This window comes from Nicotiana tabacum, chromosome 23, assembly GCF_000715075.1.
Source record: "Nicotiana tabacum cultivar K326 chromosome 23, ASM71507v2, whole genome shotgun sequence".
NCBI classification, from domain to species: Eukaryota; Viridiplantae; Streptophyta; class Magnoliopsida; order Solanales; family Solanaceae; genus Nicotiana; species Nicotiana tabacum.
In genome coordinates, this window is record NC_134102.1 from 42,908,432 (window position 1) to 42,923,641 (window position 15,210).

Genomic DNA, 15,210 nt, shown 5'->3' on the forward strand with positions numbered 1-15,210 from the left:
TATGGAAGAACAAAGAGATGATTGGCGTATTTCAATAATACTTAATAAAAAAGTGATACAATAAAATATAATCATGTCACTTATAAAATATTTACAAGTAAATTTTTATAATAAGTACTAAATGGTAACCAAATAAATATGATAACTGACTTATTAGCATGTGTCAAATTACAGTGATAAAATCTTTACGGTATTACTCCCTCCATTCACTTTTAGTTGTCCACTTTGGATTTTTCACGCCTCTTATGAAATAATAAATAAAGTGCATAATTCTTATGATACTCATATTAATTGGTGTATAATCTTAATGGATTTGGAATGAGTAATTAATGCTAAGGGCAAAATCAAAAAAATAAATTATTTTTCTCTTAATATGCAAAAAGTGACAAGTAAAAATAAAAATTTATTTTCGAATACTTACAAACGGAGTCGTATATAACTTAAGTCCACACTTGTGAATGTGTTCGTTAGTGTATTCTACAGAGTGCCATTGCGGGGGGGGGAGAAAGGGGGGGGGGAAGAGAAAAAGAAGTCCATTGTGTTATAAACCTTTTATTAATTCGAAGAAAAGCGTTTTTATGTATTGCACTTTCCTTGGCCTTAAAAATGATATCTTCAAATACTATTTAGCCAACTTTAGATGGACCATAGTGGAGAATAATCATCATTTGATGCAAAACCCACCTTAAAGTAAGAGGAGCTGATTACTTACTTCTTATGATTCGGAGATATACCCTGGAAACATCAGAGAGCTACTACATAGTATCAAGATATTGTTCGATCGACAATAATGTTGGTAATAATGTACGTAGTTGACGTTTATCTATGTAATGTAAAGCACACTTTTATATGCTTCTCTCAAATATAACAATTCTGGTTGTCGGCAAATGTAACACTGAAGACAGATTACAAAGGAACATGTAAGATTAATATAAGAAAATATTGTATTTCAAATCATGATAATCTCCTTCATGACTCACGACAGTAATATCATTTCATTACAATTTTGCAGTGGTTGTCTCTAAGCTTATCACCTTCTTTGCATGTCTCTCCCTCTTTCCATATACAATAATGAACAAAATTCATTTGTGGTCCGTCTGTAAAATATTCCATATTTCTTCTATTTGCTCTATTTTAGCTTCCACAACATATGAAATGTGATAAAACACTCCAGCAACAAAAGAGATACAAGAGAATCGAATATGCAAATAAAATATCCTTTTTGTGCAAGAAGAATAACAAGTCAATAAAGACATCTTTTGTATTAGCAAAATAAAGACAAGTCAGCTAATATCAAACAACTTCCACTTATTCATGTGACGTAAGTTCGTTGTTAGTAGGCAAAACCCTTCACTTCAAAACAATCATGTTTCTGACTATTGAAAGTGAACGTTAAAGCTTTGAAGCTAATCTTCAAGTATTTCTTTCAAGTTTCCTATAAAATCAGCAATCCTAGGTAATATGGAACTAAATCTCTCCATATAAAACACAAAGAGAATGACACCTTTTTGTAAGAAAGAAAACTCTTATATGTTTCTAACATCCATCTAAAGTCCTATTGTGGATATTAACTTATCTTTTCATCTATCATCTTAATGTATGGTGTACTCAAATAGGTTAGCTTGACATTTCATCTAAACAATACTACTCATAAAGTGATATGTACAAGTATTATTTGTTCAAAAGAATGAGAAGTTCTTCCAACTATTAGTAATAACTACTGCAAACCCAATCTTTCTTGCAGCTTGGTTTGACATTACGCATAGCAAATTACAAAGGTAACGATATCTTTGCCATAAAAAAAGGTCCTTGCCCTTCTGTTCTTATTTTAGAAATTAAATAAGTTAATGCTTGATGCCAAGCTCAGTACATAGAAATTAGTTATTCCACTCTTGCGATATCAATACAAGAATGGAGCATTGCACGCTGATTCTTCAGCTTTTGGAACTCCAATAGCAGAGCATGAAGACATACAAAAACAACCCTAGTTGTAGCCAAAACTATAGTTTTTGACCAGATATTAGCTTAGCACAAAGCGACCCTTACATGAATATGTAGAGAGCATATGACAGCGTACAGAGAAATTACTCTCCTACATAAGTACTCCAGAAATTACTCTCCTAGGTGTTAAAGAGCCATCAAGGTGTCAAAAAACTACCACTGTTTTTTTTTTCTTCCTTTTGATAGGTAAAGGATAACCACACAATTAATAAACCGTCATCCATGCAAATTGTGATATATAAGAAAAAACACATAAAATAGTGAAAATTTTCATAAAATGCGAAGAGAATAAAATAAGTGGCAAAGCCAGAGTGCGACATTCAATTGAGGGAGCAGCTTCACCAGAAATATTGAGAATGAAACGTTATTGAACTAAATTGATGAAGCATCCTGCAAGCAAGGGACGCAATAGCAGAAGGCTGATTCCGGGTTTCGACTACTTCCTTGCTATTCTGTTCCCAAGGCAATTAAGAAAGCAATTTTGAAGAATCAATGTCAAAATCGAATTTTTAGCCAAAATTATCCCTTATCTTTAGGGATAGGTTTAACTTTGTCCTCTAAATATAACCCTTAATACTAGTTATTTTAAATTTTGAGCACTTTTAGTTTCACCGTTAAAAACCTAATAGAGAAATAACACGTGATCTGCACGTGATGTGTGAAAAGAAATACCCGCTCTTTCACCCCCTATTCAGTCGATTTTTCTCTTTTTTCAAGAGCCTCCCTTCTCCAATTCACTCATTTGATCTCTATTATGGTAGGTATTGTATCTCTATTATAGTAGGTAAAAAAACCCTAGCATTCTTGATAATATTTCAAGTCTTTACTACTTGCGATCCCAGCAATGATTATTAGGAGCAATGATGAAATAACCCCTAGTTATGGTGAGTGTTCTTGCTACTTGTATTTTGTAAATATTCCTTCTTAATTTGTTTTCGAAATCTCCACTATTTTTACAATACTTTACTGTCTTTTGAAGTTCTATAATATTGTGGTCCTTATCTCGAATTTTTTAAGTTCTGCTTTTGCATAGCCTTTGTAATTGCAGTCCTTTTTCATATAGTATGTCTAAATAAACTTTCAAATCTTTTTTGTTTATGCAGATCCTTTATACGAGTAATTATTTTACCATTAAAATAGCACATGGTGGTTTAATGAAACTCAAGCCCACAAGACATTATGTTGGGGGCAGAATGAACTTTATTGACTATGTCAATGGGGCTGAACTAAAGTTGTCTATATTCAAATCTATGGATGAATTATGCGGTTATGGGAATGACTCGGTAACTTTTTGGCACAAGCCCAGGAGGCTAGGTGACAAAATGAGGCTAGTTTCAACTGATAAGTAAGTCAACGTTGTTGCAAAAAATATTCCCAGTGATCAGGTAGTTGACGTGTACTTTAAACATTTGGATTCGTATATAGAAATGGGTATTGAGGATGCTATCTATGAGGGACAAAGCAATTCAAGGAATGATAATCATGTTACTGTTGGAGAACATCAAAAAGATGATAAGTGGGCTGTGGACTTGCTAAAGAAAATATATAGTTATAGGAAATGGGATCTGACAGGAATTCCTTGCAAGCATGCCATTGCTGCAATTTGGGCTAAAAAAGATGAGATTAATTCATATGTTCATGATTGCTATAAGGTGGAAACATATAGAAGGGTCTATGACTTTGCTATTCTATCTATGAATGGTCAACATATGTGGCCTAAGTCAAGCAATGTGCCTCCTTTGCCTCCACAATTAATAAGAACAAGCACAATAGGAAGAAAGCAAAAACTAAGGAGAAAGAACCAGATGAAGTAGGAGCAAGTAGAACTAAAATGAAAAGAAAGCAGAACTCCTTGCTTTGTAGCTTATGACATAATGCTGGCCACAATAAAAGAACATGCAAATTTAATATTGTTCAGCCAGATTCCCAAGTTGATGAGCGTTCATCTTATGCTCCTGCCTCTCCAACTCGTGCAAAGCTTCCGGTATCAATACCATACAATTGAATTTTGTTTATTGAATTATTATGATATGAACGAGTAATAGTACCATATATTTTGTTTGCAGGTAAGAAGAGGACATGTGGTGCATAAACATATGCAATGTACTCAAGAATTTGATTGTTAACATGACTGGAGTTCTAGTATTGTTGCTGCTGAAATGTTGATATTTTGTTGCTGAAATGGTGATATTTTGCTGTTGAAATGTTGGAATGAGTACGTTTGCCGCTGAAATGCTGAATTTTTGCTGTTGATCTGCTGATTTTCGCTGTTGAAATGTTGATTTGCTGCTAAAATGCTGATATTTTAGCTATTGAAATGCTGGAATGCTGTATTTTTCCCACAGAAATACTGATTTTGCTGCTGAAATGCTGATTTTGTTGCTGAAATGCTGATTTTGGCCGCTGAAATGCAGATAGCTTTGCACTTTGAATGCTTTTCTACTGCTGGAATGCTGATTTTTGCTGCTGAAGTGCTGATTTTTGCCGCTGAAGTGCTGATACACTTGCAGTTTGAAACTTTTTTAGCATTACACATTTTATAAAGAATATTCTGTTAGTTTTTTAATTGAAGTTATGATTTTCTGTTAGTGAGACTAAAAGTGATCAAAATTTGTAAATTTAAAAGGACAAATAGTGCTAAGGGTTATATTTAAAGGACAAAGTTAAACCTACGCAGAAGATAAGGCTGATTTCGGGTTTCGACTACTTCCTTGCTATTCTGTTCCCAAGGCAATTAAGAAAGCAATTTTGAAGATTCAATGTCAAAATCAAATAACATAAGTGTTGTATGAAAACAATTTCTAGCTTCTTCGAATAATCGCTCAGAAATTCAAGGAAAAATTCATACCCAGATGAAAAACCCACTTTAAATAGACCCGAAAGGGGGGGAAAATCACCTGGTATCCAAATAGCATAATCCAGGCAAGTTACCCGCTAGAAGAAAAAATAAAGTTGAGACAGTAATTGAGAGCGTCAGAAAATATTCTACCTTAAGGAGTTAGTGGAGAAGCGACATATATTGTTTATGGAATAGAAAGAGGAAGAAGGAAAATCCCCAAAGCAATAATCTTACCGTTCAGTAGTACGGAGCAAGCGAACACGGGTTGGAGGAGGAGAGAAGCGGTGTCAGTTCGTCCGCCCGGCCAAATGACTAACTCAAATACATGGTTGTTCTGTAGGAGAATGATAGACGCATATACTTTATTAGATGAAAAGTCTAACATGTCCTTAGTTCCGAATTTGACAGGGAAGCAGATACGTTGAGACTTTGAGTCTTAGCGCCTGTTTGGCCAAGCTTTTGAGGTCAAACGTACTTTTTTTCTCAAAAAAATACTTTTTAAAAACTTTGAATTGTTTGACCAATACAGAGAAGTATTTTTGGTTAACAGAAGAAGCATTTTTTCTGCTTTTGGAAAAAAATAGAAAATTCTAACTTCTTCTAAGAAACAGAAGCAGAAGTAGGAAATTAATTTATTCATGACAAAACTATCCTCAACATAATTTATATTTTTCAAATTATCCCTTACTAATTTAAGTTTTTTCGTTTCATTTTTGTTTTTAGTTTTTACCATTCTATTAAAATTAAAGATATTATATATATGAATCATATTGTAACTTTTCAAATTCTATATTTACTTTTCTTATTTTTGATTTTTTTCTTTGTGTAATGTCTTGTAACTTTCCAAATTATCTTCTTCTTTTTTCACACTAAAGCAAATTATCTACATCCTTCTTTGGATTATCAATTCTCTTCCTACAAAAAATCATTTATAATTTCTTCTATTATATGTTATTAGTTCCCGAATCTTTAAAACAGTTATCAAATTTAATTTGTGAAAATGACCTACAAATAGGTAATAAATTTACAATTGCATTGCATAATCTATCTATATATTATTAAAAGAAGAAGAAAATGTATCCACATTAAGTCAAGTGACAACCTCACAATAGGCCAATTGGCAATTTAGGACAAAGTTAGTAAGATTAGGTAAAAATTAATTTCTTTTTAAATTTAAATGTAAAAAAAATTAAATTATACATTATGTATTGTTAATAATTAGTTACTCTTTTTAAATTAGTTTAAACATAATTAACTATTTATTTTATGATTTATTTTATATATTTAAAATTATTTCTATTTTATGCTCAATACCATCTTTCAACACTCAGAATTATCTAGTTACAACTACCATGGCTATACATAATTTCATCCGATGATATTCTTCTACAGAGATTGATAAAGAAGATGAGCCTTCTGATATTCCTTTAGAAATGCGAGGCAAGTCTTCTACTAATATGGGACATTGTGTGATAAAAGTAGCGATGAAATTGTTGAGAAATATTATCATGTATGAGTGACTTTACTTATTATTTCATGATGGATTATCAATATATAGTAATTTGTGGATAGACTTCTAATTTATACTGGATGATGTATTTTAGTTATTCAAATCATCATATAACAATAAGTAATTATACTAGATAATATCATATGCTTTGGTATAACTATATATATATATAATTGATTTAAATCTGTAATATGTTTGTTTACTTTATATTTTAATTAAATTAAATTAAATAATAATAAAAGTCTCTTACGATAAATATTTAAGTTCATTTTTCTATTTAAAAGAATTATAAGACCTTGATACTATCTCTTTTGGTAATTTAATACTCAAAAGTACTTTTTAAAAAGATTGGCCAAACCCAATTTGTTTACCAAATGTTGCAAAAAATACTTCTTAAATGAATTGACCAAATACAAATATATTTTTTTCAAAGTACTTCTAAAAAAAATATTTTTCAAAATAAGCAGATTTTGACAGCTTGACCAAACAGGCTCTTAAGCTCTTCTATATAATAAAAATATTTTTTTTTTTATATCCGGATTCAGGTCCAACAAAAGGCAAGACATAAAATGAAACTCAAACTAAGAAATGACGATAGCAAGAAAAGAAGGAAGTCATTTTTTCAGAGAAATTTTCTTTGGTGTTTAGTTACCATCTTTTCTATCAAAATGAGGAAAATGACTTCTCTTTCACTTATAGGTAAACGTCAATTTCCTTACTACTCTTTTAACTTTTAAATTTATATCACTTTTCCAACTAACATTTAGATATTATTATTGTTGGATTTTAGTTGAGGCGTGAATAGAAAATGGAGGAAAATAAAATATTAGAAATAATTTCTTTTTACAAAAGAACTTTGTCCCTGTTAGAAAGGAAGAGGAAGATTATTGTGTTTATATATATAGAAGCACGTCTTGTAGCTCTTAAATATTTGAGAAGAAAGCAAGCTGCGTGCCGTCATCATAGTCTAGGTAGGATTGGATTTAGTTTGTGTGATGACTTAAAATGTCATCTTTAAATTTAATAAGTAATTATGTGTTCTACGACCTCGAAAAGCACCATTTATCATTTCTCGACTTGCGTACGCAGTCCGTACAATTTTCCGGAAAGTTTTATGTGAAAAATGGATTAAAATATGAATTAGAGCTTTAAAACTCAACTAAGTTGACTTTGGTCAGCATTTTGAGCAAACGGACCCAGACCAGTATTCTGATAATTTCGGTAGGTCCGTATCGTAATTTTGGACTTGGGCGTATGCTCGAAATCGAATTCTGAGGTCCCTAACTCGAGATATGGAATTTTGATAAAACATTAAAAGCTTGAAAGCTTAATGATTTCTAAGAAATTACTGATGTTGGATTTATTGACCTCGGATCCGTATTTTACTTTCGGAGCCCGATATAGGTCCACTATAATATTTATGACTTGTCTGCCGAATTTGGTGAGAATCGGAGTTGATTTAACGTGATTCGGACGTCCGGTTGTAAAAATATAAGTTTTAAAGTTTTCTTAAAAACTTCCTTTGATTTGGTGTCCGATTCATAGTTCTAGGTGTTATTTTGGTGATTTGATCGCGCGAGCAAATTCGTATGATATTTTGGGACTTGTGTGCATATTTGGTTTGGAGCCCCGAGGGCTCGGGTGAGTTTTCGGATAGGCTACGAGATGTTTTGGACTTTGAAAATCTGGTATTTTGCTGCAGCAGGTGTTCTGGCATGTCTTTCTTCGCATTCGCGAAGGTACTCTCGCTAACGCGAAGAGTAAACTGGGCAGCTGAAGTTTTCTTCTTTGCGAACGCGAAGCGATGGGGGCATTACCCTTCGCAAATACGTAGTGTTAGGCATACCTGGGGGCGGGTTGATCATTCCTTCATCGCGAACGCGAAGGCCAGGGTGGGAAAGCCTTCGCAAACGCGAAGGAGGACTCGCGAACACGAAAGCCACGGGCTGCTACTCATCGCGAATGCGACAGGCCCTTCGCGAACGCGAAGAAGGCCTGACCCCTATGACTTAAAACAGAACCAAAACGGGAATTTTTCCATTTTCACAAACCCTCAATTATAACTCGGCTTAGGGGCGATTTCAAAGAAGTTTTTCACGATTTCGAACTGGGTAAGTGTTCTTTATCATATAGTGATTGTATTTCATAAATCTAAGCCTATATTCATCATTTATTTCGGATTTAGATGGAAGAAACTGGAATTTTTGTAAAACTTTCCAAAAGCAAAAAATTAAGATTTGAAGGTCCATTTGATATCGGAATTGGACAAATTTTTTATGGTTGAACTCGTATCAGAACGTGTGTTCGGATTTCATGAGTTTTTCCTGGATTTAAGACGTGGGTTCCACTGCCAAATATTTTAATAAATTTTGGATTTTTATCCGGAAAATTTATAAATTCATATGGAATTAATTCCTATGATTAGTATTGAATATATTGAATTGTTTGTGAATAGATTTGAAGCTTCCGGAGGCAAATTTAAAAGGAAAAGTTGTGGTTGAATAATTGATTTGGAATTTGCAAAGCGAGGTAAGTGTCGGGATAACCTTGACTTGAGGGAATAGAACTCTTAAACTTTTATTATGTGAAATGCTTGTGAACGACGTATAGACGAGGTGACGAGTGTCTATACGTCGTCAAATTAATTGTTAGCCTACTTACTTGAAAATTCATAAATTATTTTAAATCATGAATTAATTGTTATAACATTTGTTTCTCTCCTATTCTTTGTCAAATATTAATTCTTGAATTCTTGCATTAATTATTACATGCTATTAAAATTATGTGTCTTAATTGTTATTTGACATTTAGCATATTAAATATTAAACTGTCTATTTTCTCTCTGATTTCTATAATAACTTGCTATTTGTCATTGTTTGTTTCATAATTAAATTATAATTATTATATGCTTGTTGTCTCATAATCTTATATTAATAGTTGCATTTATTGGAGAAATTTTTTCTATGAGAATTGGTAAATGAATATATTGGAGGAGCGGGTTGTACGCCGCAACAACATTGATTTGGTAAATATATATATTGGAGGATCGGGTTGCACGCCGCAACAGACTTATTAAAAAGTCCATATTGGAGGATCGGGTTGCACTCCGCAACAGACTTATTAAAAAATCCATATTGGAGGATCGGGTTGCACGCCGCAACAGACTTACTAAAAGTCAATATTTGGGGGATCGGATTGCATGCCGCAACAGACTTATTAAAAGTCAATATTTGGGGGATCGGATTGCATGCCGCAATAGACTTATTTGAAAGTCTATATTTACTGGATTGAAATAAATATATGATAGACTTGATTAAAAGGAATATATTGGGAGAGCGGGTTGCTCGCTGCAACAGAATTAAATGTGAATATATTGTGAGAGCTAGTTGCACGCTGCAACAGAATTGATGGAAATGATAATTGGTTATGACTGCTGAATTGGCTTCAATTATTATAAATGAGTTACCTAATTTATTTCTATTATGTGTTGTTGTTACTAATATTGCGTACAGGTTAATGTAAGTGAACCGCCTTAGCCTCGTCACTACTTCGTCGAGGTTAGGCTCAGCACTTACCAGTGCATGGGGTCGGTTGTACTGATACTATACTCTGCACTTCTTGTGCAGATTTCAGAGTTGGTCCCAGCGGCGTACCATAGACTTGCTCTGATTTCAGCTACTAGAGGAAACTTGAGGTATAACTGCACGGCGTCCGTAGTTCTGAAGTCCCCGTCTATTTTACTTTAGCTGTGTATTTATTTTCGAACAGTTTTATTTTATTCAGACCTTTATTTATATTATTCTAGAAGCTCGTGCACTTGTGATACCAATTCTGGGATGGTATTTAGATACTGTTGTTTATTTATGGATTATTCACTATATTTCAGACTTTACTTCCGCATTTATTTCTTTGTTATTAATAAATTTAAAAATTATTTTAAAATAGATAATATTATTTTAACGTTGGCTTGCCTAGCAAGTGAAATGTTAGGCGCCATCACGGTCCGAAGGTGGGAATATCGGGTCGTGACAGTTGTTATCAGAGCACTAGGTTACATAGGTCTCACGAGTCACGAGCAAGCTTAGTAGAGTCTGATGGATCGGTACAGAGACGTCTGTACTTATCTCTCAGAGGCTATGGAGTTTAGGAACAATTTCACTTCTTTCATTCCTTATCGTGTGGCATTGATTTATCTTGAAGCATATATCTCATATTCCTTTGTATCCACTCGTGTATGATATTGCGCGCTTGGTATCAGTTGTGCGTCGACGGTTCATGATGCCGCAGATGGACTACGAGAGAGCCAGAGATGCTCAACATTGCCTCAACATGTGGTTCCAACTGAAGATGCTGACGTATTGAGAGATCAACCAGTGAATCATATGAGGGGTGCAACAGACCTTGGCATCTGGTTGATTTATACGAGCTGTGAAGGTTATTATTGTGGATTATCGGACGCGGTGAACTATGACTTCGCGCCAAGTAGGGGGAGTCCACTATCAATGGATGGACATGTTTAAGGCCTGAGATTTTGTAGAGGATAAGGTTGGGACTTGCGGTATGTCCGCCTACTTAATAATCCTATACTTCAGTACCAAAGGATTTAGAGAAACAACTTTAATTATAGAATGTCTACTCAGCGTGGACGTCATGGTTACGGATTTTGGGGTGCTTTGGAGGAAGTACAGTGGTTGACGAGATTCTGGACTATGTGGTTCGTGCTAAGATTCGCCTGTATGGAGCTCTACTTTTGTGATCGTTGTGTATAAATAGGGGTAAGGGTTACCCCAAAGAAGATTCGAAGAGTATGTTAATAAATGGGTCAGCTCAACAGTGTTGAGTCAACATAACAAAAGAAGAAATTGGCCTTGAGAGAGATAATTCTCCACAGGTGTCCGTGGCAAGCCTATGAAGAGGGCAGACCAGCCAATGCAACACCGCCCGCTTGGCTCAGTTCTCAGAATGCTTTTGAAAGAGTTTGTTTCCCGGACTCTCCATAATGCGTGGCGCATAGGGTTTGAATGGTTGCGTCAAGTCACCATGATGGTGTCATAATATGCCATCAGGTTCAATAAGTTAGCCCGTCATATTCCTACTTTGCTTCCTACATCCAGAGAGCGAGTCCACAGACTCATTAAAGGACTCAATTATGATCATAAAATTTTGTATGATTCGGGAGCTACAGGCTGATACTTCATTTTCACTAGTGGTAGAAATTGACAAGATATTAGAACGTGTTCGGGGTGAGGGAAAAGGAAACTAAGGAGACCAAGACGTCTCGAGGTTCTGGGGGATTCAGTGGATTCTACTCTGCGAGTATAAATCATTATGGCGGGGGCTCGGGCAGTTGGCCAGCCCAGTTCGCACATCAGATTAATCGAGGTGCTCCAGTAAGTTCTTTTAATGCACCACCGACATGAGTTTCCTACAATGGTTATTCCAGTTATCTGGCACAGACTTCATATGAGCAGCCAAACCCGCAAAGGGGTTGTTATGAATACGGTGATACTAGGCACATCATGAGAAAATTGTCCCAGACTTGGGAGAGACATATTTCATCAAAGCACTCAGGCTACGTTTCCCATTGCAGTTACTACACCACCCACACGACCAGTTAGGGGTGGAGGACAAGGTGTCCTAGAGGTGGAGGCCCAGCCGTTGTTATATTTGTTTTATGGTATGGCGGAGGTCGTTACATCAGATGGTGTCGTTATAGGTACGACCTCGATTTAAAATAAAGGAATAATTTCCTTAACTTGATTCGGTTCTGAGTATCAAGACGAGTCCTCCTATTGTGCTCCACTTATGAGTGAGCTTTGTAATTCTATAATCTACTTATGTGTTTACTCATGTTGGGAGATTCTATAGAGATAACTACGCCTATCATTCCATGTTGGTCACTAATAAGAGCTGTGAGGCTAAATGTGGCTTTCTGCTACTCATTTCGGTAAGTTTTGATGTAATTTACTGATAATTAATTACAAATTATGAATTATATGCCCTACCAGTGTGGGGTTCATTATGTGTTGTGATTTTGTTTAACGAAAGTTATTTAAAAGGAGAAAATGGAAAGTTTTGATTGGCAAGAAGTGCATATTACTTGTGATTCAGAACTGAGGCTGAGGTCCTCACATTTTAAAATAAATTGATATGTTTAAATCGGGCTATGAGCTACGGTGGAAGTTATATAAGGACGAGATCCTTGTGATAAAAATTCTTGTGTTTAAATTCTCCCTTGTGAAATTAAATTTGTACTATAGTACTAATAGGGAGTCATGTCTGCTAGGCTTATTTGAAAATTTTTGTATGAAATTCTCTGTGCATACTTGCCAAATTCGTGTTATAATATTGAGTTGTAACCTACGAGTTAGGTTCCCACCCAGGTGGCGTTAAATGTGACTCATTAATTCGGGTAAATAATTATGAGGTATTCATGCCTTGCGTCTCGTTATTAGTATTGTGAAGGTTTGAAACGAGATTTTTGTTAACATGAAGTTAATTGACGATTCTGTAATTGATTATGAACAACTATTAAGACCAGATTGACCCAGAAGGGTGCCCCATTTAGATGGTCAGACGAGTATGAGTTGAGCTTTCAGAAGCTCAAGACTGCTTTGACTACGACACCAGTGTTGGTATTACCCACAAGTTCAGGATCTTATACTGTGTATTGTGATGCATCTCACATTGGGCTTGGTGCAGTATTAATGCAAGATGGAAGGGTGATTGCATATGCGTCGCGGCAGTTGAAAGTTCACGAGAAGAATTATCCTGTTCATGACTTAGAATTGGCAGCCATTGTTCATGCGCTGAAGATTTGGAGGCATTACCTCTACGGTGTCTTGTGTGAGGTATTTACTGATCATTATAGCCTTCAGTACCTGTTCAAACAAAAAAATCTTAATTTAAGGCAGAGAAGATGGTTGAAGCTGTTGAAGGACTATGATATCACTATTTTGTATCACCTCGGAAAGGCCAATGTGGTGGCTGATGCTTTGAATAGAAAGGCTATGAGTATGGGCAGCCTTGCATATATTCCGGTTGGTATATTTCGGTTGGTGAGAGGCCGTTAGCTGCAGATATTCAGACTTTGGCCAATCAATTCGTGAGGTTAGATGTTTCAGAATCTAGTCGGGTTCTAGCCTGCACAGTCGCTCGGTCTTCTTTATATGAGCGCATTAGAGGGCGACAGTATGATGATCCTCATTTGCTTGTCCTTAAAGACACGGTGCGGCACGGTGATGCCACACAGGTTGCTGTGGGGGGAGATGGAGTTCTGCGAATGTAGGGTCGTATTTGTGTGCCTAATGTGGATGGGCTTCGTGAATTAATTCTTGAAGAAGCACACAGTTTCAGGTATTCTATTCATCCAGGTACCGCCAAAATGTATCAAGATTTGCGGCAACATTATTAGTGGAGGAGAATGAAAAAAGATATAATTGCATATGTAGCTCGGTGTCTGAATTATCAGCAAGTTAAGTACGAGCATCAGAGACTTGGTGGTTTGCTTCAGAAGTTAGAAATTTCTAAGTAGAAGTGGGAGCGTATCACTATGGATTTTGTTGTTGGGCTCCCACAGACTCAGAGAAAATTTGACGCAGTTTGGGTCATTGTGGACAGATTGACCAAGTCAGCACATTTTATTCCAGTGGCAGTTACCTATTCTTCAGAGAGGTTAGCTGAAATTTACATTCGTGAGATTGTCCGCCTTTACGGTGTGCCCGTGTCTATTATTTCAGATCGAGGTACGCATTTTACCTCACATTTCTGGAGGGCTGTACAGCGTGAGTTAGGCACGCGGGTGGAGTTGAGTACAGCATTTAATCCACAGACAGACGGACAGTCAAAGTGCACTATTCAAATATTAGAAGATATGATCCGCGCTTGGGTTATAGACTTTGGAGGTTCTTGGGATCTTTTATTGCCACTTGCGGAGTTTGCTTATAATAATAGCTACTAGTCGAGCATTCATATGGCTTCATATGAGGCATTATACGGAAGGCGATGTCGTTCGTCAGTTAGCTGATTTGAACCGGGAGAGGCTCGGTTGTTGGGTACCGATTTGGTACAGGATGCTTTGGATAAGGTCAAAGTTATTCAAGATCGACTTCGCACAACTCAGACTAGGCAAAAGAGTTATGCCGACCGTAAAGTTTGTGATATTGCATTCATGGTTGGAAAAAGAATATTACTCCGGGTTTCACCTATGAAAGGTGTAATGAGGTTCGAAAAGAAGGGCAAGTTGAGCCCTAGGTATATTGGACATTTTGAAATTCTTGAAAAGGTGGGTGAAGTAGCCTACAGGCTTGTATTACCACCTAGTTTATCAGCGGTTCATCCGGTGTTCCATGTGTCTATGCTCCGGAAATATCATGGTGATCCGTCCCATGTGTTAGATTTCAGTTCAGTCCAATTGGACAAAGATTTGACTTACGAGGAAGAGCCGGTGGCTATTCTAGCCTGGCAGGTCCGATAGTTGAGGTCAAAGAGTTATCCTTCAGTTCGGGTGTAATGGAGAGGTCAGCCGGTAGAGGCATCTACCTGGGAGTCTGAGTCGGACATGCAGAGTAAATATCCACACTTATTCACCAGCTCAGGTACTTTTTCTTTCTAACTCTGTTCGAGGACGAACGTTTGTTTTAGAGGTGGAGAATGTGATGACCCAAAATGTCATCTTTAAATTTAATAAGTAATTCTATATTCTAAGACTTCTAAAAGCACCATTTATTATTCTTCGACTTGCGTGCGCAATCCGTATAATTTTTTCGGAAAGTTTTATATGAAAAATGGATTAAAATGTGAATTAGAGTTTTAAAACTCAACTAAGTTGACTTTGGTCAATATTTTGAGCAAACAGACC

The 15,210-nt window shown here is 35.8% G+C and overlaps 1 long non-coding RNA gene across 1 annotated transcript; it reads right to left on the bottom strand.

The window, feature by feature from the left end:
* Positions 1–3,807: 3,807 nt before the first annotated feature.
* Positions 3,808–5,259, bottom strand: LOC107763747 (uncharacterized). The gene is made up of 2 exons (XR_001643095.2): positions 5,075–5,259; positions 3,808–4,504 (listed from the first exon to the last, which is right to left on the bottom strand). It is a non-coding gene; the product is annotated as an uncharacterized LOC107763747 (long non-coding RNA).
* Between the last annotated feature and the right edge of the window lie 9,951 nt (positions 5,260–15,210).